Source organism: Mustela nivalis (assembly GCF_964662115.1).
Source record: "Mustela nivalis genome assembly, chromosome: 19".
NCBI classification, from domain to species: domain Eukaryota; kingdom Metazoa; phylum Chordata; class Mammalia; order Carnivora; family Mustelidae; genus Mustela; species Mustela nivalis.
The window spans coordinates 36,219,227-36,246,057 of NC_139038.1; positions in this window are offsets into that span (position 1 = coordinate 36,219,227).

Below are 26,831 nucleotides of genomic sequence, written 5' to 3' on the forward strand. Positions count from 1 at the left end.
GCTGCTGACTCTGTCCTTCCCACTGGCCTCCAGTCTGCACGCTGCACGTCAGACTCCTGAGCAGGTCTAGACAGGGGGCAGGGGGCTTGCTGGGCACAGGGCAAGAGCCTCCATGGCTCAGGAGGGGGGTTCACTTGTGCCCCGAGAGAGCAGACGAGGCCTAGTTCTCCTACATCTTGATGGCCAGCCATATGCATTTGCCCTGGAGGGGTGTGTCCCCGCCAAGGAGCATCGCACTGTCTGAGCGGGGAAGTCTACCGTTCCCTGTGGACGACTGTGGGTGTCATGGTTTATGCATGGGTTAGTGAGAGGGTTAAGAGAGATAGAGGAGGGACAAAGGCACCCCAAGTTTGTGGCCACACATGTGGGGCATAGAGAGAAGTGGCATGAGGAGCAGGAGGACGTAAGCGGGAGAAGAGGCCACCAGGTAGCAGGAGGGGGTGCCCAGAGGCACAGAAGTCCTAGGTCGTTGTCCCGGCCCCAACTCTGACAGGAAGGTCAAGCCCCCAGAGCACCCAACTCCCCAGGCAGAAAGAAGCCATGCAGTTCTGCTCTCTGATCCCCACAGCGAGCTGGCGGCATGTCCACCTGTATCTCAGAGATGGGCCTGCCGGGCGGGCTACATGTGTGTACACGGATACGCGAACACTCAAAACCACGTCGTGGCATGTGTGTCACAAGTCACCAAGCATGACTGCCTTCCTTATGTAGAACCCCATGGTAGGTGAGTCTCAGCGGCCTGAGCCGGGGGCAGCCTTGGGCAAATCGTTACATTTCCATGTGCCTCAAGTTGAAGAAAACCGTGAACACACAGTGAGGTGACAATCAGGGGTCCCTGGCCCGACCTGGGCACCCAACAGCCACCCTCAGGGCCCCCATCCCAGGACGCGAAGACTCCCATGGAGTCCTTCTATGCTACAGAGGGGAAGGAATTCGTGAGTGGCGCCCTCTCCGAGGGCCTGGCACTGAGCTCCCTGCTCCCACGGCCACCGTTCAGGGCACGCCTGTGATGCTCCCTGCATTCCAGCATTAGAAACAGGGCTCTAGGAACCCAGTGTGCCCAAAGTCACCGTCCTGGGGGGTGGGAAGGCCTGAGGAGGAGCCGCCCAGCCCTGCCAGTGTCCAACACTCAACATCTGCGCCCAACCCCGGCCCTGCCCCCGCATCTGAGGCCCGTGACAACCTGGGGAGGGGTGGTAAGCGTGGATTCACCCAACAGGCCAGGGGCTGCAAGTCCCAAGCTGGTGTCACACTCACCCCACTGTTCCTCCAGGCCCTTGACACCTGCCGTGTCACGGGGAGCACCTCACATCCTCACACCTCCAGAGATGAGGGTGAGCAGAGCCCCCTGCCCCACACGCCAGCTCACATGTCACCCCCAATGACCATCCTGCATTTCCCCTCTCATCTCAGCTCATGTTTCCCTTTGAGCATCTCTGGCTCCCTGGACCAGAGCAGAAGAGCCAGAATCCAAATAAGGACTCGCCCAAATGAGGCCCCAGTCTAGGAAATCAGAGCACAGAATGACCGGAAACCATCACAGGGACGGGGCTAACAATTTCCTTAAGGAGCACGTTCCCCATGAAAAGTGGTTGGATTTACCAGTGGAACCTGGTGTCCCTCAGCTGGAAATCTCAGGGCCACTTTAGCAGGGGGGGGGGTCCCTGAGACTGGCTTAGACCCACTTAAGACTTTTGAGCCTTTATCCTGACAGCTCCACCCGAAAATAACCAAAAATGGTTATTCTTCCCTTCTTCCCAAGGGGACATTTCAAAAGATGTCCAAACTATTGCCTTTGCTCCCTCTCCTCTGAGCCCTGGAGACATCTCAGGGCTCACCTGTGCTGGACAGCTATGACAGGTGGGAAATTCTTTCCCTCTGGCTGCAGCTTTGCGGGTGTTGGCGTGGGGGATAGGCTGTGCCTCCCCCTGCTCTGTGTTGCTCTCAGCACCCCCTTTGGGGGGCCGTGGCCAATGCCATTTTCGTGCTGTCTCCCCTTCCGAGGGGCCCCTGGAGGCCGAAACAGGTGCAGCAGAGATCCCTGCCCTCTTGGGAGCTCACAGTTTCCTCTTCCTGTTACCATGGAAATGGAAGCCGTCCAGATGTAGTGGGTTCAATCGTAGCCCCCCAATATTCGGCCACTTGGAATCTAGAACTGTGACTGGATTTGGAGTGAGGTTCTCTGCAGACATCATTAAAACAAGGGTCTCAAGATGAAGTCCTCTTGGGTTCTCCAGGTTGGCCCTAAATACAAGGGTCCTTGTAAGAGAGGGGGAGTGGAGACACACGGGGTGGGGGGCATGTGAAGATGTGAGGAATAAGGTAGGATTAGGGTGACCCGGCCACAGGCCAAGAGATTTTGGGAGCCACCGGGAGCTGGAGGGGGCAAGGAAGGACCCTCCCCTGGAGCCTCTGGAGGGAGCCCCTGGAGCCCTGCACTTCCTGTATCAGGATTCCGGCCTCCAGACCATGAGAAAGACCCATTTTCCCTCATTTTAAGCTGCCTGGTTTGTGGTCATTTGCCGGGGCAGCCGCAGGTAACTCAGCCTAGTGCTGTTGTTGCATCTGCCAGGAAATGCCTCTGAGATGGAGGTGAGCGTCTGGGAGGCTGGGGTGCTCCTGTGTGGGCTGAGAGGGCCGGCCTGGGGAAGGAACCAGGCTGCCACGTCAGGGTGGCACCTCGGAGTGGGGTTGGGTGCATGGCTGACCTTCTCCCCCCAAAGCCACTATCTTGGAGGCAGAGAATCCCCAGTGCATTCCCGGTGGCTGAGGAACCAGGTCCTTCTCTCTGGAATGGGATGGGGGAGGGGGAGACTCATGCAAATGTCCCTGGAGCCCTGGTCACTTCTAGGCCAAAAGTGGGGAGGGGGCGCCCCCACTGCAGGGGACGAGGGGTGCCTTGCCCTGATCCAAGTGTGACCCAGATCTCAGCATCCCCCTTGAGCCTTTCTCAGCCATGGGGACAGAGCTGTCAGTACGAGGCTCGGGGGTCCCCTGCGTGGGGCGGGAAGGCTGAGTCTTGAGTCTCACTGACTTCCAGTCACAGGGACTTGAGAGGGGTCTCCTCACCAGTTCCTGGTCTCTAACCCTCTCCCTTCCCACGGTTGACTGTGGAAATGCCTGCTGACCTGTCAACAGTAACCCTGATGGCGTTGTTTGCATGGAGGCCTGACAGCGCAGGACCCAGCAGGGGTCACGCGTGGCACGGAAGTTCCATCAGGACAATCCTGCCTCGAGTGTGTCTGCCCGCAGCTCCACTCCCGCATAAGCTCAGCCTCCACCGTGCGGTAAGGTCATCTGCTCTCAGCCTCAGGTGAGAAGAAGCAGTGTCCCCTGGGCTTCTGCCGATGGCTTCCTGGGCCCTGCTGGAGTCCCCAAGGGGGCGGAACAGAGCTCAGCCCCACTCTGGAGTCTTCAGTCAACCCACTGTGGGCCTCGTGCCCCTGGAGCTGTCAGCAGGCATCCAATGCCGCCTTCGGCCCATCCTTCATGCTGACGGTGTTCTCCAGGACATCCTAATCACTGACAGTTTCTCCCGTCATTGAGTTTTTCTCGTGATTTTCAAAACACTTCATTTTCTAAAATTATGCCAGTGAGACATGAAAGTGTTTGTTGCTAGTCTTTCTCCACGCTCAATTTTCTAAACCAGGCCCAGAGGTTTAGGTGACTCGAGCTCTTCAGTTCATGTGGCATCAGTCTGGGCAAGGCTCCTCTTCAGTGGCGGAAAGACGTACCTGGCATGCGGCCTGTGGGCGGAGGGTCGTGCTGCCCACCTTGGAAGCTACGGTTTCCACTCTCCCCATGGCAGAAACCCACACGCAGGCGGCGGCCACCTTGGTGACACTGGCCCAGCAGAGAGCATAATGCTGAGGTCCTGAGGCAGGGGCCAAAGCCGGAGTCCTGGTGCTGGAAACAGACATTCCCAGGCCACCTGTCCCATCCAGAGACCGTCCTGACGGGGTCTCTGGCTTCAGTTGCTCTAGTCCATGGAAGTGGCAGGAAGTCAGTAGACAGAATCCTGAGCCTGACCTGGGTCTCTGTTACCAGGAAACAACCAGATCTGGCAAATGAAATGAAAAAGAAAATGAAACTGTTTACATCATATGCCATCTCTCATGCCGATGAGAAGTGGGCTCTCAAAGACACGCAGCCTCCAGAAGGGACAGTCCCCCAGTACCCAGTTTGGGTGTTTCCACGATGGGCCACACAGGGTCTGAGCAAAGGCTGCACTCGATCCTTGCACGGAGAGGAATGGGGCTGGGGGCCTCATCTCTGGCCCCGGGCAAGGGCTTCTGACTATTCTGGATGTCAGAGTGTATGTGCCCTGGACTGGGGACATACCCAGTCCAATACCCCTCTCCGTGTGAGAGTTGTTTGGGGTATCTTGCTAGAATACCCCATTCCTTTGTGTGCCCAATGGGCTGGTCAAGTTCTTCACTCAGCCATAGGTGGCCAGACCAGGAGGACCCACATCAGACCTACTGGGAAGGTCAGCATGTCTCCCAGAGATTACAGTCTTAGAGAGGGATACTGTGACCGGCTAAAATTTGAGTTGTCTCCCCGGGGAGAGGGAGTAAACACATTTTGAGTATATAGGCAAATGCTTCTTTGTAGGCAAGAGGGAGAGTAAGGAGGGAGGGTGTGTGTGGCTGTCGGGCATCCGGAAAGGGGAAGCACGGGCTGTGATAGCAACTTAAACCTTCTGGCTCCTCTGGTTGCTGTTGCCTGATTTTCCCATCCCTGCTCTCAGTGCAGGTGAGGCTGAGTCAATGAATCAGGATGAACCCCACCGGGGCATCTCATCTCCCAGCAGGAGTGGTGGGTTCATGGAGGGCACGAAGCCTGTTAGACTCAAGGAAGCTTTTGCTGCTTCTGGGGTCAGGCTGAGGGGCAGAGAGAAGCCAAGTTGGGTTTTTTGTTTTTTAAAGATTTATTTATTTATTTGACAGACAGAGATCACAAGTAGGCAGAGAGGCAGGCAGAGAGAGAGAGGAGGAAGCAGGCTCCCCGAGAGAGCCCGATGCAGGGCTCGATCCCAGGATCCTGGGATCATGACCTGAACCGAAGGCAGAGGCTTTAACCCACTAAGCCACCCAGGCACCCCAAGAAGCCAAGTTTTGATCATATGATTTGAAATCTTGAAGCCTGGGGTATCTGAAGCCAGATCTCCTCAGGACTCAGTCTCGGGTGCATCACCTGTGCGGCCCCTCATTCCAAATACGGGAGTAGAGTGCTAGGAAAGCTACTAAAACAGAAAGGTTTCTTTCCTTTCTTCCGTGGCCTCTGTCGACTTCTCGTGGCATTTTAAAATTCGCTCTTTAATGTCATTCTGAGTCAAGAGAAATTAAATTGTAAATTATTAGTTTGAATGTTGCTGTCCACCTTTACAGGTGCAATGACATTTTTAAATTGAAATACGAGAGCACTTAACTTGTATGTGGAATGACCGAGTTACACAGTTTGTGTTGCATAGCATGGAACATGCATGTACGTCTCGTCCTTACCTGAACAGCAGAAATGTGCACAAAGTTAACTCCATTGTCCCTGTTTTACTTCTTGATAGGAGTACATTCTACCGACTCTGCGCCCGCTGCTCACTGCTGTGCGAGGAAGGACTGGCATCTAGAGGACCGCGCTGGCTGTCTGTTTCCCATGACGTCCGCATCTTTGGTGTCATTGGCTGGTGGAGGCAACAACGTCACCTTCGGGTCACACAGGTAGGACAGCGTTCCTTGGTCATTCTATTTCTTAAAGCACCACTGGGTTCTTCTGCATTGGAAACAAGTTCTGGTTCTCTTGAGGGTGTCAGGGCCCCCCAGTTACTCCATCACAGACGTAAAATGCTGACTTTTGAGTCTTGCTGAACTCCTGGCCATTGTGGGTCCCCAGAATTCTGTGCTCATGGGGCATCTCCACTCGAGAAAAATGAGCGTCATGTCTCCTCTACCTCCATGCGTGCCCTGTGGCCTCACCAGACTTCACTTACAAAACGCAAGTTCAAAGGCATTCCTAAGAACTGCAAGACAGTGACAGCAGACCATTACCCCAAGCCTGGGGCCCTTCTGAGTGCAGGTTGCCTGCTGCTGAAGCGAGCCCTGCCTAGATTTTTCAGGGTACCCGAGCCCACAGCTTCCCTTTGGTTAAGACAGCTTCCGTGAACTTTCTGTCACTTGCAACTAAAAGAATCCTAGTGGAAAAGGGTTTCCCACATACAGCATCTCCTTATTCATTTCTCCAGCAAGGATTTTCTGCCAGGCTTTACACGGAGGCCTTTCCTCTGATTCTGAGTCAGGAGAGCCATGAGTGAGATGGGCCACGGCCTGTGGGCAGGACACGGAGGCCTGGCCACTTGGCTCTCCCTGTGGGGTTTGCACCACAGGGGTGTGGATGCCTCCTTAAGCCTTCCAGGAAGGTCAAGAGTTTTTTGGGCATGTGGGAAGGGAAGAGAGCATTGCAGCAGATGAAACTGGGAAGAGGAATGCACAGTTTCGGGGTGACAGTGGCTGCGGGGTGGTGGGCAGTTGGGTCAGGAGTGATGCAGAGTTTCCGCACCAGAGACGAAGGTTGAGGATGTCAGGAGACAGGTGGATGGGCCTGGTGTTCTGTGCTTAAGATCTTAGATGTTATCCTGAAGGCAGCAAGAAGAGCCAGGAGGACTTTCAAACCCCAGTTTCTATTTCTTTATTTTTAGTTTGAAGGATCTTTCTGGAAGTGGTGGATGGGGTGAGTTGGAGAGAATCAGCTAAGGCCACGGACAGCCGCACGGACTCCTCTAAGTGTGCAGATCAGAGCTGAGGGCTCCCACGGGCCCACAGGGCTGCAGGTGGCACTGCTTCTGTGCGAGGTAGAGGGGAGGGAGAGGCTGGGGGTGCTGCCCCGTCACAGGCTTGAACACTTGGGCTGGCTTGGGGGAGGGTTTGGGGACGGGGGAGGGGACCTAGTGGAACAGGTTGAGCTGAAGGGGGCCGTGGGGCATGTGTGTGGCCTCAGAGAAAGCTAAGCCTCTGGGGGTCCCCAGGCCTGGAAGCTGCAGGTGGTGAGACTCCCCCTGAAGGAGAGCGTCACCTCAGGGACCCGGGTGTGTCCATTTTTTAAAATGTTCCCTCCTTTAGTTTTTATTTTTATCAAAGATAAAAGTAAAAGAATTTTGTAAGACTCGTCGAAGGAAGGAAAGAAGGAAGGAAGAAAGAAAGAGAGAAGAGAGAGAAAGGAAAGGAAAGAGGAAAGAGGAAAGGCAAGGCAAGAGGCAAGGCATTCTCTGCCCAAACACCCCCTTTTAACTGTTTTAGCTGATCCCCCCCCCCTTATTTCCCACCCTGTCTGTAAACAACAGGCTCCTGTTCCTCATTCTTCGCTTTAAGAGACGGTGTGTATGGAGGGAGACGAGTGCCCCCCCTCCCTCACCACACTTCCTCTGTCCTTATCCTCCAGAAGTAACTGGGTTCCCCCTAGATCGATGCTCAGGTTTCAAGGTATTACAACTGTCGCACTATCCCGACCCCTGAGCCACATGGATGCCATGGTTCCCTTTCCTTTCCTGAGCAGCATTTTGTTTTCTGGGAAGATGTTCACTGTGCAGTGTTTTGTTTTGTATTTGGCTCAGCTGTCTTTGATGTCGTCTGTAACAGTGCGCAAGCTCTCTCGGGGAAGGACAAACGTCTCTCAATATGTTCCAACACGTTTTGGAAGTCCATTTCACCCGAAGTGGTCTCCCTGCTCCCTGTGGGCTCCAGCGGCCAAGGCTGCCCCCAACAGGTGTCCTTCTGCTCTCCCTCTGGCAGCAGGATTCTGAGTGAACACGGTGAGCCTGACCCTTGTATGATGCTCTCCCCGAGGGCAGGCAGAACCCGTAGTGATGATGAGATGTCACTTCTGTGACTGGTAGTTTACACAACCCGGGACCATTGGCAGATGCAAACAAGACTTCCCATCACTGGCCTTTAAAACGGAGATTTTCCGGGCGGGCCTAATCTAATCGCACACGCTCTGTCCAAGCAGGTTTTTCTCTGGCGGTGGGAGAAGAGGAACTCAGACGATTCTGAGCAAGACAGGCCTCAGTGTGCAGGACTGTGAGACTGAGATGTATTTGGTCTTCCTGCCTAGGTCCTGGCGCAGAGCTTCTAAAACCCTTATAATTTCCTGAGTGACAGGTGACAGGGACATCTGTGGTCACTCATCACAAGGGCCTTTCGACCACTGCAGAGTCTGAGCTCACGCACGGACTCTAGGTGGCCCCCGAGATGGTTTCAGGATGGGGTTGGTCTGGTATCCAGAGGACTCAGCCGTGTGGAACTGTCCGCCCCCTGCCCCCTGCCTTCCGGGGAGAGGGTGGTGCTTAGGACTGAGGATGGACTTAATCCCCCACGGAGTCCAAAAACCTAAACGGAGATTCTGAGAGCTTCCAGGCTGGTGAATGCGTCCATGAGCTGGGAGGGTGGTGCACCCCAGTCTCTCCACGGGGAGGAGCTCCTGTGCTCAGGGCCCTTCCAGACTCACTCTGTGTCCCTCTGTATTTGGCTGTCCCTTTAGATCCTTTATAACAAACTAGTAACACCAAACACTGTCTCCCTGAGTTCAGTGAGCCATCCTGGAAAATGATCTAAACCAAGGAGGGGGCTGTGGGCTACACCTCTCTCTACAGCCACATTAAACAGAAATGTGTGTAACCTGGGGACCCCACACCTGCGATTGACATTGGAAGTGGGAGCAGCCCAGTGGGTAGGGCCAGAGCTGAGTTAAACTGAAGGATACACAGCCGGTGTCCACAGAGAATCGGAGAATTGCTTGGTGTGGAAACCACACACATTTGGTATCAGAAGTATTGCGAGTAGAGAGTCTCCCTTTAGGGATGCTATCCTTGCTGAGATGGACGAGGTCATAGGACAAAGACCTAAGAGCAATCCCCAGTTGCTGAGAATAGCCAATAAGACAGTGAGGCCTTCAGTCCTACAACCACAAAGAGCCACATTCCGCTGATAACCTGGGTGACCTTGGGAGTAGATTCTTTTCCAGACCCTTCAGGTGAGACTGTATCTCAGTGAACACCTTGGTTTTAACCTTGAAACAACCCAGGCAGAGAACCCAGAGTCCAGTCAAGCTCCCTGCTGACTCCTGACCTGTGGAGATGGAAGGTCAGTGGGCACAACTGTTACATGGCAACAGAGAATGCGGACGCCCACCCTGGGAGGCCTTCGCTTCTCTCTGCAGTGGGCCTCTTGTTTTACTGGACCCTCCTGGTTTATTCTCTGGTTTTAGTATGGCATGTGCACCAGTACCTTCCAACGAGAGATACATGAGAAGTAAGTTTGCATGCCTGAAACTGCCTTTATTCAATGTTCACACCTAATTGAAAGCTTGGCTGGCTATTATAAACTTCTTGGTGAGAAGCCACGTCCCCCCAGAATTTTGAAAGTATCACTTCTTGTCTTCTAGTTTCTAGTATTACTATTGAGAAGTCTGTTATCATTCAGATAATCGTAGCTGTTTATGTGAAACCTATTCCCCATCTCTCTATAAGTTTTAGAATCTTCTCTTTCTCCCAGTGTTCTGAAATTTCACGGTGATGTGCCTTGGTGTGGGTGTCTTTCCACCCATCAGGCTACTAAGTACCCATGCCCTGGCAATGACATTCCTGGAATTCCTTGCCCAGATAGCCTAAAGTCCACTTCTAGGACCCACGCAGGCAATTTTCCTAGATCTGTCCTGAGGACAGACCACACCACTGTGGTTTGCAGCCCCAGTCTTTGGAGTAGCCAAGCAACAGCTTTTTGTGGGAAATAAAGATGGAGCTCGGCGTGTCCACATGCGAGCGCGTGAGGCTCTTCATGGCGTGGGACAGATCCAGGAGTTAGACGGGAAAGCGGGTGGGCGAAGGATGTCAGCAGGGACCAGCTCTCCCCACGCTTCCACCTTCTGGAGCAGACCTCCAAAGAACCTGAGTATTCTATATCAGAACCTGGACTCCTGGGTAGTTCTGCAGGTATGTTTGTCAAGGTAGGAGGATAGAACATATTTGACTTACTGGTTTGTTAGCTTTGTTTATAACTTTAAAAATTTAGATATATGGGGCATCTGGGGGGATCAGGAGGTTAAGCCTCTGCCTTCGGCTCAGGTCATGATCCCAGGGTCCTGGGATCGAGCCCCACATCGGGTGCTCTGCTCAGCAGGGGAGACTGCTTCCCCTCCTCTCTCTTCATGCCTCTCTGCTTACTTGTGATCTCTTTGTCAAATAAATAAATAAAATCTTTTTATAAATAAATAAATAAATAAATAAATAAAGATTTATTAGACATATGGCAGATTGGCCCCCACTTATACTCCTAACCCAGACCCTGTAAGTGTTAGGAGTGGGCTTGGCACTAGGTAGTGGTGGGTGTCCTCCTATTTGGTGATTCATGTCCATCCATTCTGGGAAATTTTCTTGAGTTACTTCTTGGATGATTTTCTCTCTGCCCACTTTCTGTGTTCTTTCCTTCTGGAGCTCTGATTAGTTGTGTGTTGGACCTCCTCTGTAAGTTCTCTAATTTCTTTAGACTTTTCTCTTTTCTTTTCCTTTTCTTTCCTTTTCCTTCTTCCTTCCTTCCTTCTTTACTTTTTTCTTCTGTTTTTTCCTTTTCCAACCTTTCCATTTAAAATTGTTCATTTGCTTTCTTTGAATATTCCTTTAAAAAATGCAATCTCCTCTTTTTAGTGAGCATGTAGTTTTTCCTTCTCTCTGCATGGTCTGTATTCTCCAAGTTATCCTCTTTGTTTGTGTGCTTTGCTAATGGGGGTGGTGCATTATAAGATGATTTTCTCAAATGTCTGATGATCCTTGATCACCCACTGTTATTTGGCAGTGAGCTGCTAAAAGGCAGACTGGAAGCTCTGTGCATGTGGGAGAGCAAAATCACATTTGCTATTATTGAACTGGCTGGAAATATTGCGAGGAGAACTCACCTGTGAACATTTTTAGGTCTGTTATTTTGGGCTGTCAGATTCTACAGAGAATATCTTTCCATCTCCTGCCTGGGGGGGGGGGTCTAAGCCCGATTGCTACCATAATGGGATTTGAGTGGGTGGAGAAGGCTGGGTCTCTCTGCATTAGTTTGTAACCTTTCAATTAGTCCCTCTGTTTTCAATATCAGAGCTTTGCTTTTCCTGTGTTTCCTGTTCTCTAGCCCAAAGACCATCTTTTGGGCCCTAACCAGCCCTGGCTTCTCTAACTTATGATATTTTTGAGTTCCGTTCATGTTATATAGCATGTATTGATAATTCATTCTTTTTTATTGCCAAATAGTATTCTATTGTATGGATATGCCCCATTTTGTCCATCTGATAAACCTTTGAGTAGTTTCCAATTGCGGACTATTATGAATAATGTTGCTAAGTATTTGTGGGCAAGTCTAGGTGCAGATTCATGTTTTATTTCACTACTATTCATTTCAAGAACTTTTTCACCATCCCCAACTGAAACTCTGTACCCATTAAACAATAATTTCCATTCATGTTACAGCCTGGTAACCACTATTCTACTTTCTGCCCCTATGCACTTGATGTTCTAGGTACATCATGTAAGTGGAATATCACATCTGTACCACTGTGTCTGGCTTATGGCACTGAGCATAATGTCTTCAAGGACTACACTTGTCATATCATGGGTCAGAATTTATTTCCTTTTTAACACTTAATCATATCCCATTGTATGTATATGCCACATTTTATTTATCCATTCATCTGTCAAAGGACCCTTCCGTTGCTTCCACTTTTTAGGTAGTGCAAATAATGCTCCTATGAACATGGTTATACAAATGTCTGTTTTGAGTCTTTGCTTTGGCTTCTTTTGTGTTTATACACAGAAATGGAATGCTGGGTCATATGGTAGTTCTATGTTGAATTTTTGAAACAAACACGATACTGTTTTCCACAGCGGCTGTGCCATTTTACATTCTTACCAGCGATATTGCACAAAATTTCCAATTTCTCCACATCCTCACCAACACTTGTCATTCTATCTGTGTGTATGTGGGTGTGCATGCGCGCATATGCGTGCGCACGTGTGCGCGCACCATCCTGGGGTGTGAAATGGAATCTCATTGTGGTTTTGATTTGCATTTGCTTATTCCTAGTGATATCAAGTATGTTTTCATGCGTTCATTGTCTTTTTTATGTAGCTTCTTTGGAGAAATGTCTATTCTAGTCCTTTGCCCATTTCTTGACTGGCCTGTTTGTTTTCTTGTTGTTGAGTTTCAGAATTTCTTTGTATATTTGGATATTAACCACTTACTAGATAAATGATTTGCAAATATTTTCTCCCATCCTGTTGGTTACCTTTCACTCTGTTGATAATGTTCTTTATGCATAAATGTTTTCAGTGTTGGTAAAGTACAAATTATCGATTTTTTCCACTTTTACTAAATGGCCAAATTGTTTTTCCAATGTGGCCACATCATTGTATATTCCCACCACCAATGCTTGTGTTCTGTTTCTCTACATTCTTGCCAACATTTGTTATTATCTGGTTTTTGTTGTTGTTGTTCCTTATTTTTTACTGTAGCCATTCCAGCATGTATGAATTATTATCTTTGTGCGGTCTTAATTTGCATTTTCATAATGATTACTGATTTTGAGTATCTTTTCATGGATGCATTTTCTATTTGTGTATTATCTTTAGTGAAATGACTAATCAAAACTTTTCCCCATTTTTTAAATTAGATTGTCTCTCTTCCTAATCTGTTGTAAGAATTCTTTGTGTATTTTGGATACAAGTCCTTTAACAGATACATGCGTTAGAAGTGTTTTCTCCCAGTATTGTCTTGCCTTTCCATTTTCTGAAAAATCGTATCTTCTGCAGAACAAAAGATTTTTTAAAAAGTAGGCCCCAGGCCCAGTGTGGGATTTGAATGAACCACTCTGAGATCAAGAATTGCATTCTCGGGGTGCCTGGGTGGCTCAGTTGTTAAGCATCTGCCTTTGGCTCAGGTCATGATCCCAGGATCCTGGGATTGAGCCCTGCATTAGGCTCCCTCCTCAGTGGGGAGCCTGTTTCTCCCTTTCTCACTTCCCCTGCTTGTGTTCCCTCCCTTGCTGTGTCTCTCTCTGTCAAATAAATAAACAAAATCTTTAAAAAAATAGAGTTGTATTCTCTACCAACTGGACCACCTAGGTGCCCCCAAAAGATTTTTATTCTGATGAGGTCCAATCGATCAATGTTTTCATTTATGTCTTGTGCTTTTGTTATCACATAGAAGAACTTTTTGACTAACCCGAGGTCACAAATACTTTCTCCCATTTGTTTTCCTATAAGTTTAATGTGTCTTTTTAATTTTTTAAAGTTCTTACACTGAATGAAATGCCACCACTTAAAATTTTGAAAAACTCAAAAAAAATTTTTTTTAAACTCCATTTATTTTAAGATACTTCAGGGACAAGAAAAAAGAGAAACAAATATAACATGATATAAATAAGTGCCAAATCTAGGTGATGGGTGAGTGGGAATTCATTAGACATTTTGTGGGTTTGAAATTTTTTATAAGCAGTATACGCGTATAAAATGATGTTTTTAATATCATTTTAGTAGGGTGTTTTGAGGGAGTAGAGCTAAATGCATATGTTCGGTTTGCCATCTTCAACAGGAAGTCTTAAATGAACATGCACATATTTTTTATTATTATGTCTTCCCGATGAGAAGGGTCACCTTTAATCATTATGAAATGTCCGTCCTTTTTTTCTGGTAATCATTTGTGACTTGAAATTAGTTTTATCTGCTATTAATATAACCACTGCAGCCTTATGTCTACTGCTTGTATGAAACATCTTTTCATCTACTTTCAACCTATGTCTTTTTATATAAAGTCAGCTTTTTTGGTTTTTTTTTTTTTTTGACAGAGAGTGAGATCACAAGTAGGCAAAGGCAGGCAGAGGGTGGGGGGGCAGGCCCCCTGCTGAGCAGAAAGCCTGATGCTGGGCTCGATCCCAGGACCTTGAGATCATGACCTGGGCCGAAGGCAGAGGCTTAACCCACTGAGCTACCCTGGTGCCCCTAAAGTCAGTCTTTCATAGAGAGTATGTCATTGCGTTTTGCTTAAAAAAAAAAAAAAATCCATTTGGGGGTGTCTGGGTGGCTCAGTCGGTTAAGCATCCAACTCTTGATCTCAGCTCAGGTCTTGATTTCAGGGTCATGAGTTCAAGCCCCACATTGGGCTCCACACTGGGCCTGGAAACTACGTAAAAAATAAAATAAATTTAAAAATAAAAAGATTGTGTTGACCATTTTATCTTTTAATTGGACTGTTTAGTTCACTAACATCTAATGTAATTATTTCCACGGTTGGAATTAAGTTTACAATTTTTGATTTGTCTACTCTGCTTTTGTTCCAGTGTTTTCCCTTTCCTGCCTCCTTGTACACTAATTGAATATTTTTAGCAATATTTCTGTACAACATTTCTTTAGTAATTGTTCTAAAGATAGCAATGTACATCCTTAATTTCTTTCAAGTCTACTTAGAGATAATGTCACACTACTGTGCTCAAAAGGTAAAAACCTCATGGAAGTCCATTTACTCCCTACCCTCATCCTTTATGCTAATATTATATCTACATCCATCATAATCCTTACCATCCAATCCTTGGACTTTTGCTTTAAACACAAAACACTTTTCAACAAAGTCAACGGGAGAAAAATGTTCTTTTATATTTTCCCACATATTTATCAATTTCTGTATTGTTCATTTCTTCTTGAAAATTCAGTTTTCCAAGTGGTGTAATTTCTCTTCCATCTATAAGGGCTTCATTTAGCATATCTATAGTAAAGGTTTACTGGCAATAGATTCTCTTATTTGTAGCTGAAAATGTCTACTTCACCTTCAGTATTAAAGGCTATTTTCACTGGAAATTTTCACTGGCAGATTTTTTTTTTCCCTCTCAGAGTTTTGGAGATGTTGTTCCACTCTTCTCTGGTCTCCATTGTCTCTGAAAAGTCACTGTCATCCAGGTTCACTTTTCTTTGCTTTCATGATTATTTCTTTATCTTTGGTTTTGTAGCAATTTGACTATGAAGAGCCTGGTTTTCTTTGTGTTTATCCAGGTTGAGGTTTTCTGAGTTTCTTGAGTCTACTAAGTGTATGTCTCCAAATATGGAGAAATCCTATCCATTATTTATTCAATTTTTTTTTCTGTTCATTCTCTTTCTTCTTTCATTCTAGGACTCTAATTCCACTTAATACTATCACACCAGTCATTGAGGGGAAAACCTAAAAAGAATAGAAACAGAGACAGAGTGCTCCAGGTTCTGTGTATAAACTCCCGAAATCTCGGCTGACTCATGAACAATGTATGCACATGGAGTCAAGCCAAGGCTAAAGAATTGACCTGAAGTTTCAGCTGCTGCCCACTATGGGGAAGACAGAGTTTGGAAGACAGTTCAGCCAAGTTGAATGCTTGCTTTAAAATGAAACAAAACAAAACCAATACTCTTTGGAGGAAGATAACAGAATTCAGAGTATCTGCATAATATCATTCACCACTCAATGTTACTAGACATACAAGGACACAGGAAATGTGACCTACTCTCAAATGAAAAGACAACCAGTGGATACCGACCTCAAGATAAACAAGCCATTGGAATTAGCAGACAGGGAAGTTACAGCAATGCTTATAGCTTGTATTTGTCTTCCAGGGCAACCTAGACTGGATGGCTTAAACCACAGAAAACTACTCACAGTTCTGGAGGGCAGAAGTCCAAGATCAAGGTGACAGCAGGGTTGGGTTCTCCGAAGGTCTCTCTTTGGCTTGCAGATTGTCATTTTCTTACTGTGTCCTCAAATGGCCTTTCCTCTGTACATGCACCTCCCTGGTGTTTCTTTCTCTTCTTGTAAAGATGCTGGTCATATGAGATTAAAACTCTAGGCTTATGACCTCACCTGTCCTTAATTACCTCTTTAAAATCTCATCTCTAAGCATAGTCACATGGGAGTTAGGGCTTTAACAAATGAATAGGGTGCACAATTGAGTCCATAACATTTTTTTCCTCAAGGACACTACATACATAAGATAGATAGAGATAGAGATAGAAATATAAATAAATAGAGATAGATAGGGATAGAGATCTATGACCTTCTGGCATTTCTAGGTCCCTTACTTTTCATATACATTCTTCAGGCAGCTCTTGTGTGTTTCTTTTAAGAAGCCCTGCCAGGATTTTGATTGGGGTGGCATGAAATCCATAAGTTAATTTGGGGAAAATGGACATGCTAGCAACATTGAGTCTTCCAGTTCAACATGTATCTGCCTTTGTCCATCAGGGTTAGTCTGACAAAGTACCACAGACTGGGTAGCTTGAAAGCATTGGAAATTTATTTCCCACAGCTCTGGAGGCTGGAAGGCTGAGATCAGGGTGCCACACAGACTTCCAGTCATAGACTTCTCATTGTGTCCTTAGACAAAGAAGGGGCTAAGGAGCTTTCTGGGGTCTCCTTTATAAGGGCACTAGTCTCACTTATGAGGGTTGACCTAATCACCTCCTACAGGCTCCACCTCCTAATACCATCTGCTTTCAACATATGAATTTTGGGAGAACACATTCGGACCATAGCAGCATCTCTCCTCATTTATTTATTTGGATTTATTTTTTCAGAAATGTTTTACTGTTTAGAGGGTATGTGCCTTGCACATCTGTTGCTAAATTTATTCCTTAACGTTTCACGTTTTTATGCTATTTTAAATGTTATAGTTAATTAGCATCAATTTCCAATTTTTTGTACTAGAAATGCTACTATAGTTATAGAAATGCCTCTGGCTTTTATTTATTGACCTTATATCCTATAACCTTGATAAATTCGCTCATCATATCTACTACTTTTTTCTGGCTTCCTTGGGATTTTATACCAAGACAATTATGTCATCTGGAATTAAAAGTTTTACTTTTTCCTTTGCTATTTCTATATGCATTTTATTTGCTGTCTCTGCTTTGTTGAACTGGATAGGACAACCTTTACAAAGTTAAGTAAGATGATTAGAGTGGGGTGCCCCGATGGCTCAGTTGGCTAAGCCTCTAACTCTTGAATTTGGCTCAGGTTGTGATCTCAGGTTTATGAGATCAAGCCGTGTGTGGGGTTCCATGCTGGGCATGGAGTCTGCTTAGGATTCTCTCTCTTCCTCTCGCTCTGCGCCTCCTGCCCCCTGCTCCCTGTGTGGGGAAAAGAAAAGAAGGATGAGAATAGGTGGCATTGCCTTGCTTCTCATCTCGGGGGAGTAGTTCAGTCTTTTACCACTAAATGGGATGTTAGTTGTAGGTTTTCTGTCTATACCTCTTACCCAGGTGAAGCACTTCCTTCTACTTCTGTTCTAGTTTTCTGAGAGTTCTTCTTTTTCTTTTGTTCCCCAGTTTTTAAAAGGAAATTTATTTAACAAGCTTCACTTGGTACAATCTGATGGAAATCACCATACAAGGAAAGATTTAAATCAAACACGCAGTATCTCATGCAAACATGACTAAACCCTTAAAGAACTGGTATTACATATTGAAGTCGTCCCAGATCTTTAAAAGAGAAAAGTCGAAGTGTGCACTCATGTGCATTATAGGGTATTAAAGCAAACAGCTAGAATTTAAAAACATGCCACATGTTTTTGCTCCGAATCGTAGACACAGCTTCTATATTTGAGTCTTACAGAAAAGCATGCTTCTCAGCACGCATCTGAAGTTTTCAGAGAATTGTGGTATAAGAGCAACATTTAACAATAAGGGCAACTGCCTTAACCTACACATGCTTGCTGCTGAGGTACACTCCTGCAACATAACTAACTTGACGAAAGCCAAAAATTGTTTTAACGGTGATGGTCCATATCGAACTTTGCTGTTACAACCTGGATGAATGTTTCAGTGTTCAAAATTACTGAGCTTGAAGTTCGAAAACAACCTTGACCCTCCCCTTGACAATAAGCATGAATCACAAGCCTATAATGCAAAACTGTTAAGCCTATTCTATTTACTTTAAACAAAGAAGAAAGATAAGAAAGAGGAAGCTGATCAAGAGTGATCAGAATCAATATTTCCCATTTACCAATCATATTCGGTATGCTAGACATCCCTCCTATTCTATAACTCTCATAAATGAACAGCTTTTATTTCTGTAAAGGCTGTTTTGTCTTCCTTCTTTACCTAAATGAGGTTTGACTGATAGTCACTGTAGTTTTCCTGCAGTACTTGGTCATATCTTCTTTTCTTTTTCCTTTTTCTTTTTTTTTTAAGATTATTTATTTATTTGACAGAGAGAGAGAGAGAGATCACAAGTAGGCAGAGAGGCAGGCAGAGAGGGGCTGGGGAAGCAAGCTTCCTGCTGAGCAGAGAGCCGGATGCAGGGCTCGATTCCAGGACCCTGAGATAGCGACCTGAGCCGAAGGCAGAAACTTAACCCACTGAACCATCCAGGTGCCCCTCTTTCTGTTTTTTTAAATCATGAATTTTTATTGACTTTTGTCGTTTTTTTTTTTTTTAATGAAAAGAGATAATCATAAAATTTTTCTTTTCTAAGCGGCATATTAGGTTTCCTAAGGTTGCTATAACAAATGACCACACACTTGGTGGTTTCAGACAACAGAATTTAATTAACCTCTTTCCATTCTTGAGTCTGATGTCAGAAATCAAGGTGTGGGCAGGTCTCCCCTCCCTCTAAAGGCTCTGGGTCAGGGGGGATCCATCCATTCCTTGCTTCTTCCAGGTCCTGGTGGTCCCAGATTCCCAGGTCCCAGGTTCCTTGGCTTGTAGTTGCATCAATCAAATCTATGCCTTGGTCTTCACATCTTCCCTTGTGTCTGTGTCTCAAATATCCCTCTGCCTTTCTCTTGGAAGAACACTTGTCATTGAATGTAGGGCCTATCTGGGGAACCCAGGATCATCTCCTCACCTCAAGTTCTTTAATATAATCACATCTTCAAAGTCACTTTTTCCAAATCAGATCATCTTTACAGGTCCCGGGGATTTGACATAGATCTCCTTTTAGGCTTATGGCACTCAGCTAATATGGTTCATTGCGATAATTGATTTTCTAATAGTAAACAAATCTGACATTCCTGGAATAAACGCCACTTGGTTGTGATATATTAAATTTGTTTTCTGTATTCATCTTCACTAGGAATATTCATCTGCAGGGTGTTTTGGTAATCTTTGTTTGCTCTCGGTGGAGAGGAATACAGACTTCATGAAATGAAATAAGTAACCCCTCCTCTTCTTTTTCTAGAAACCCTTGTGTGGTTTTGTTTTTCCCTTAAATCCTTGGTAAAATTCGTAAGTCACCTGAGTGTGGAGTATTCTTTGTTGGAAAGTTAACAACAAATATAATGTCTTCAAGAGACATAGACATTAAATCTATTTCCTCTTGAGTGAACTTTGGAAGATCATGTCAGGGAACTTGTCCATTTCGTCTAAGTTTTTTAATTTGTCTGCATAAAGTTGGATTCTTTTATTATCACTCCCACCAGGATATGTATAGTTTCTCCTCTCTGATTCCTAATATTGGAAAAATTTTGTCTTTTTTTCTAGAAGTTTATCAATTTTATTGATATTTTCAAAGAAGCAAGCAGCTTTTGGTGTCATTAATTTTCTACATTGTTTTTCTGTTTTCTTTCATTGATTTCCCCTCCTTATCTGCTTCTTTTTTCTTATTTTGGCATTCATTTGCTCTTTGGTTTCTAGTTTCTAAGCATGTAAACTTACATCATTGACTTGAGACCTTTTTTCTTTTCTTTTTTTAAAAATATAAGCCCTTCATGCTAAAAATTTCCCTTTAAGCCCTGCTGTTTGTACATCGCACACATTTCAATATGTTGTAGTTTTATTTTCACCCAGTGCAAGATTTTTTCCTACATCTCTGTTGTTTCCTCTTTGAAATAAAATGCTTTTTAGAATAGGGGCACCTGTGTGGCTCAGTCTGTTAAGATTCTGACTCTTGGTTTTGGCTCAGATCATGGTCTCAGGGTGTTAAGGTCTAGCTCTTGTGATCAAGCCCAGTGTCAGCAGAGTCTGCTTCCCCTCTCTCACCCCCCTTCTGCCCCTCCCCCAGCTCACATGACCTCTCTCTCTAAAATAAATAAATAAATCTCTGGGCACCTCGGTGGCTCAGTGTGTTAGACCTCTGCCTTCAGCTCAGGTCATGATCTCAGGGTCTGGGATTGAGCCCCACATCAGGCTCTCTGCCTGGGGGGGAGCCTGCTTCCCCCTCTCTCTCTGCCTGCGTCTGCCTACTTGTGATCTCTCTCTGTGTCAAATAAATAAATAAATAAAATCTTTTAAAAAAATAAAAATCTTTAAAAATTTTAAAAATAAATAAATCTCTTGTAAGGGATTTTTAGAATTGTGTTATTTAATCTCCAAATATTTGGTTCTTATCCAGCTATCTTTCTGTTATTTATTTCTAGCTTCTGTTGTGGTCAGGAAACATACATTATAATTTAAATCCTCTTATATTTGTTTGAACTTGTCTTATGACCCAGAATATGGACTGTCTTGGTGAGTGTTTCATAAATGTTTTAAAACAATGTATATTCTACAGTTGTTAGATGCTGTGTTCTAGAAATGTTAATTCAGCCAAACTGGCTGACCATATTATTCAAGGTCTATGTCCGTCTTGCAACTCTGAATACTTGTTCTAGCAATTACATTACTGATAAAGGAATGTGGAAATCACCAAGTCCAGCCATGGATTTTCTATGTATTCAACTCTACTAAGTTTTTGCTTTATAGGTTTTGAATCAGGTGCATATATTTTAGTTTTATTACATATTTTTAATTATTTGATGTCTGTATCAGTGTAAAGTGTTCCTCCTTATCCCCAATAATAATCCTGCTGCTGAACCTACCTTGTCTGGTAGGAATACAACCACTCTATAGCCTCCTTTAAATTAGTGTTTGCATGCTCTTCCCCCACCCTTTTATTTTTAACTATCTTTGTCTTTAAAACTCAAGTGCAATGAGAAATTAGAAAGAAATTTAAAGTTTCTTATAGACAGCATAAAATCATATTTTGCTTTTTTACCCAGTTTGACAATTTTTCCTTTTAATTGCGGCCACTGACATTGACATTCATATGCAACAGGGATTAGTGAAATAGAAAACAACCAATAAAGTGGATCAAGAAAAACATACTTGGTTTTATAAAAAGAAAAATAAAATAGACAAAACTCTAGTGAGATGGATGGACACACACACACACAAATAGAGAAATGCAGGTAAACAGCATCACTCCAGCCATAGTAAACTCTTCAAAAATCAGATTTCTGTGGACTTTTACCCAAACTATTAAAAACAGATAAAATAAGCAGTTTTGAAAAAAAATGGCTTATTACATGCATTAATGTACAACCATAAGAACTCTTGAGTCAGTAATCATATTCATAAGAGAAACACAAAAATACAACAAACACAAACTTTGTCTTATAGTGAGTTCTACTAACCATTAACCATGATTATATTGTATCTCATACAAATTGTTCCAGAACAGAAAAAAGAAAAAAAAAATGAGAGAAAGCAACTTACCTAATTCTATAAAACAATGACAATTTAAATACAGAAAATTAGAAGCCAATCTGATTTATAAAACTTGATGCAAAAATCCTAAATAAATGCTAACAAAGTCCAGCAATGTATTTAAAAAGGTAACAATCAGGAAAACAAATAAATTCCATTGTGTTATGATCCTGTAGAGTGTGTCTCTAGTGGAGAATGAAGGTTTAACCTGAGAAAATTGACTAGCATATTTCATAGTATTAACAGATTAAAGGACAAAATATATTGGTTCATCTCAAATTCATAAAAACTGATGAAATTCAACATTCTTTTTGATAACTCTCAGTACACAAAGGGGACAAGAGTGACCTTCTTTACTTCAAAAAGTATATCTACCAAAGCCTAGTTTGGTCTGCTGAGATCTGACTCCCAACTCTCTCACCCCAAAATAGTCGGCCACCAGCCCCCTCCCACTTAGTCAAGGGCAGCCTCAGTGGTCAGATGCTCAGACTAAAGCTTGGAGTCATGCTTGACTCTTTTCCCCTCTCCCCTCTCCACTTTGTCGAGAAATCTGGTTGGTCCTCCGTTCAAAATATACCTAGAATCCAACCACTTTTCACCATCTCCACTGTGCTAGTCCAGGCTTCCCCCGCCTGCTTCAAGGTGTTACCTGGAACTGTGGTTTCCAACACTGCCCCTTAGCCCGTATCTGTTCTCAGTGCATCAAAGACATCCTTTTTTATTTTTGTATTACATTTTTAATTTAAAGCCCAGTCTAGTTAACATACAGTGTTATGTTCGTTCCAGGTGTGCAATATAGTGGTTCAACAATTCTGTACATTGCTCAGCGCTCATCATGATAAGTATACTCTTTTTCTTTTTTAAGACTTCTGGGTTTTGTTTTGTTTTTTTTTTAAGATTTTATTTATTTGAGAGAGAGAGACAGAGAGCGTATGCTCAGGGAAAGGGGCAGAGGGAGAGGGGTAAGCAGACTCCCTGCTAAGCGGGAAACCCAACGTGGGCCTCGAAGTCAGATGGTTCAGCTGCTGAGCTGAAGTCAGATGCTTCACCAGCTGAGCCACCCATGTGCCCCAGGATTTTTGTTTTTTAAGTAATCTCTGCATGCAACGTAGGGATCGAACTCAGAACCCCAAGATCAAGACTCACATGCTCTACCAACTGAGACAGCGCCGTGCCCCATGATGAGTCCCATCACCTGTCTCACCCATCCCTTTCCTCACCTCTCCTCTGGTAACCATCAGTTTCAGAACCATCATAGTGCAGAGTCTGTTTCCTGGTTTCTCTCTCTCTTTTTTCCCCCTTTGTTCATTTGCTTTGTCAAAGACATCCTCTATTAGAAAACAGCTTTGTTGAGATATAATTCACTTATACTACAATTCACCCATTTAAAGGATACAATTTGGTGGCCTCTAGGGGATTCACGCAATTGTGCATCTATTACCACAATCAATTTCAAAACATTTTAATTACTCAAAAAGAAATCTGCGCCCCTAAGCACAATAACTACCAACTCCTCCATCCCCCACAAACCTAGGTAACTAATCCACTTTCTGTCTCTATAGATTTGCCTGAACATTTCATATAAATAGAATCATATACTATGTGGTCCCATGTGACTGGCTTCTTTCACTTAGCATGTTGTTTTCAAGACTGATCTGTGCCGTAGCCTGTATCAGTGATTCATGCCTTTTATTACTGAATCATACGACCTGGTATGAATATACCACGTTTTGTTTATCCATTCATCAGTTGGCAGACATTTGGGCTGTTTCCTCTTTTTAGCTATTATGAATCATGCTGCAGGGAACATTCCTGTGCGTTTGTATAGACATACGTTTTCATTTCTCCTGGGAACATACCTAGGAGTGAAATTGGCGGGTTGAACGGTGACTCTGTGTTTAGCATTTTGACAAGCTGATGGACTGCTCCGAGGTGGTTGCCTGACTTTACAGCTCCACTGGCAAAGTCTGAGTGCTCACATTTCTCTACATCCTTCCCAGCACTTTGTTTGTCCTGTCTTCTTGATTATAGCTCTGCTAGTGGGTATGGAGGGGTTTCTCATTGTGGTAGCACGTGTATTTCCCTGCCCTACAAGTTGCTTATCTGATATGTGATTTGTAACTAAAGGGACCCTTTTAAATCAATTCAAATCACCTCATTCCTCTGCTTTGGGATCTTTCTGTGGTTGCCATCTCATTCAGACTAAAAGCCAAAGTCCTTATAATACCCTGCATGGCCTTACAAGGTCCACCATTATGTCAACTACCTTCTCCTCCACCCCTCTGTCACTCTGGTGAGGAGTGGTGGTCTATGTCCTTGCTCTTCCTAGAGCATGTCTTGCCTGCTGCTGCCTTTGACCTTGTTCTGTGTATTCCCACCATCTGGGGGCCACTCCTCCAGGAGGCCTCCCAGCTGACCTCCTCCTAGTCTCTGCTCAAATGTCTCTTTCTCAGTCAGGTCTACCTTGACAATCTGATTTAAAATTTAGCTCGCTCGGGACACCTGGGTAATGTCTGCCTTTGGCTCAGGTCATGATCCCAGTGTCCTGGGATCGGGTCCCCCTGCCTCTGCTACTCCCCCTGCTTGTATCCTCTCTCTCTCTCTCTCTGTGTCAAATAAATAAATAAATAAAATCTTTAAAAATAAATAAATGAAATTAAAAATGGAATTTAGCTGGCTAGCTCAGTTGGTGGAGCATGAGACTCTAAATCTCAGGGTTGTAAGTTCAAGCCCCACACTGGGCCTAGAACCTACTTATAAATAAATGTATGAATTAATAAATATTTTTAAAAATTTTACCCTGGCCTCCACTTCCCAATCTCATTTGACTCTGCACTATCGTTTTTCCTCAGTGGCGACTTATCCTCTTTTAATACACTGTAGAATTTATTTGTTATGCTCTTTATTCATTAGCATCTCCCAATGTTAGACTCTCTCCCTGTAAAGGTAGAGACTTTCCACTGATTTGTTCACTGATGTATTATAAGTTCCTAGAACAGTACCCAGCCCATAGGAACCTCACAATAAATAGTTTTTTAAATAAATGAATGAATGATTGACAAGTGGGAGGACCATAGATGGTTTTGAGCAGAGGAGGGTCCTGGTTTGACTTAGACTTTCAAAAAATCATTGTGAATATTGAGTTGCTTGTAGTCTGTAGTGGCGCGAGATAGAAACCAGAGACCAGTTAGGAGAGTATTGTAATAATCTAGGCAAGAGATGGCAGTGACCTGAACCAGGGAGGTAGCAGTGAAGTGATGAGGAGGGGTTGTTGGATTTTGGATATCCTTCTGAGGTAGGTCCTAGAGGATTTTTTAAAATTAAAGATTTTATTTATTTATTTGATAGAGAGAGAGCAAACACAAGAGGGGTGGAATTGGGGGTGGGGAGAAACAGACTTCTTGCTGAATAAGGAGCCAACATTGTGCTCAATCCCAGGACCCCGAGATCATGACCTGAGCTGAAGTCAGATGTTTAGCTTACTGAGCCACCCTGGTGTCCCTACAGGATTTTTTTTCTAATGAGTTGGATATGGGGCAAAGGAATTAGAAGTATCCAGAACTATTCCAGGTTTTTGATGTAACTGCAAAAACTGAGTTGTGGTCAACCAGAAGAAGACCCTGGGTAGGATAGGTATTGTGGAGGAAATATCAGGAGATCAGTTTTGGAATATATGAATTTTGAGACATGTGTTGCACCTGTATCTGGAGTTCAGGAGAGGGGTCTGGGACAGAGGTGTCTGTTGGAAATCATAGGCCATTAGGTGGTACTTAAGGCCATGAGACCAGATAAAACTATCAACAGGATGAGTGAAGACAGAGAAGACAAAGGAAAAGGACAGAGCCCTGCAGAATCTTGATGATTCCAGCATCAAGAGCTCAAAAGAGGAGGAATCATACAAGGAGAGCGAGGAAAAATTAGTCAAGCTAGGAAGAAAACTGGACAATGAGATGTCCTGGAGGCTAAGAAAAGAAAGTGGACCGAGAATGAGGGAGTCAGGGGCGCCTGGGTGGTTCAGTCGGTTAAGTGTCTGCCTCTGGCTCAGGTCATGATCCCAGGTCCTGGGATTGTGTCCTACATTGGGGAGCCTACTTCTCCCTCTGCCCCTCTCATTCTCTCTTTTTCTCTCACTCAAATAAATAAATAAATAAATAAATAAATAAATAAGATCTTTTAAAAAAGGAAGGGAGGAAGGAAGGAAGGGGGAAGAGGGAGTCCTTAGCTGTGTGTGATGCTGGCAGGTCAGGAAAGGTGAGAACAGTTGCATTCAGCCACTTTAACGTCACTGATGTCCTGGACAGTTGCTGTTTCTAGTGGAAAGGTCGGGATGAAAGCCCACTTGGATTGGGTTTAAGAACAAATGGAGAACTTCCGGTTCCTGCCACGATGAAGTCAGTATTTCCTGGACTAGCCCTGCAAACACAAATGACATTAAAACCAGAGGAATCCATGAAGAGCTATTTTCAGGCATTGGGCATCAGGTGCAGTAAGACTGTGGAGTCCCAGACAAGGGACATCCGTGACTGAGCCCCACCGCTGCTCAGTGCTCTGTCTCAGAACTGTGTCTCAAGCCAGCCAGTCTAAGAGCTGGATAATGAAAGGTCATAGTGGCCACAGGAAGACAAGGAGGCAGAAATTAGGGTTTGGCAAACATAAAGTAGCAGGAATTCCTGGGGCGAGGTATTGGAAAGGTGATAGCTCTGAATTGAGGGACCCTGCAAGTCTTTGGGGGAGTCCCCCATGAGTCATGACTGAGGCCAGGCTGGTACTTGTGCAGGGTGACCCTGCCCCAGGCTTGCCAGAGGGCGACTGGTACAAGAGAGTTCAGCAAAGTGGGAGGAAGAGGAGTGCTGGGGGCACTGGGGTTCTGGTCCTTCTCTGGTACAGCGACCTCACGAATATCTCATTAGGACTTTCTGGGAGCCAGCTGAGAGCTGGGGCATAAGAGTCAGGACCATGCCCTGAAGCAGGGGCCAGCAAATGTTTCCTGAAAAGGATCAGTTCTATATTACAGATTTTGGGCTCTGTGGTCTCTCTGATCTCTGCAGCAACTTTTCAACTTCACTGTTGTAATGTGAAAGCAGCTGTAGACATGCACAAGAAATGGATATTGTTGTGTTCTAACAAAGCAGAAAACAGGTGACAGGAAAGTTTGGCCCAGGCGTTGGTGTATTCCCAACCCTGTTCTAGAATCAGGTGCCTTCTAGACTCCGTCGAACGAAGTCTAACACCAAGCCATGGAAAGATCCAAAGCAGAAGCAGAATTTGAAGGATGAGTCCTGCCAAGTCAGAGGGGCTGATAAAACCCCTAGTTTCTACAGATCTATAGGAA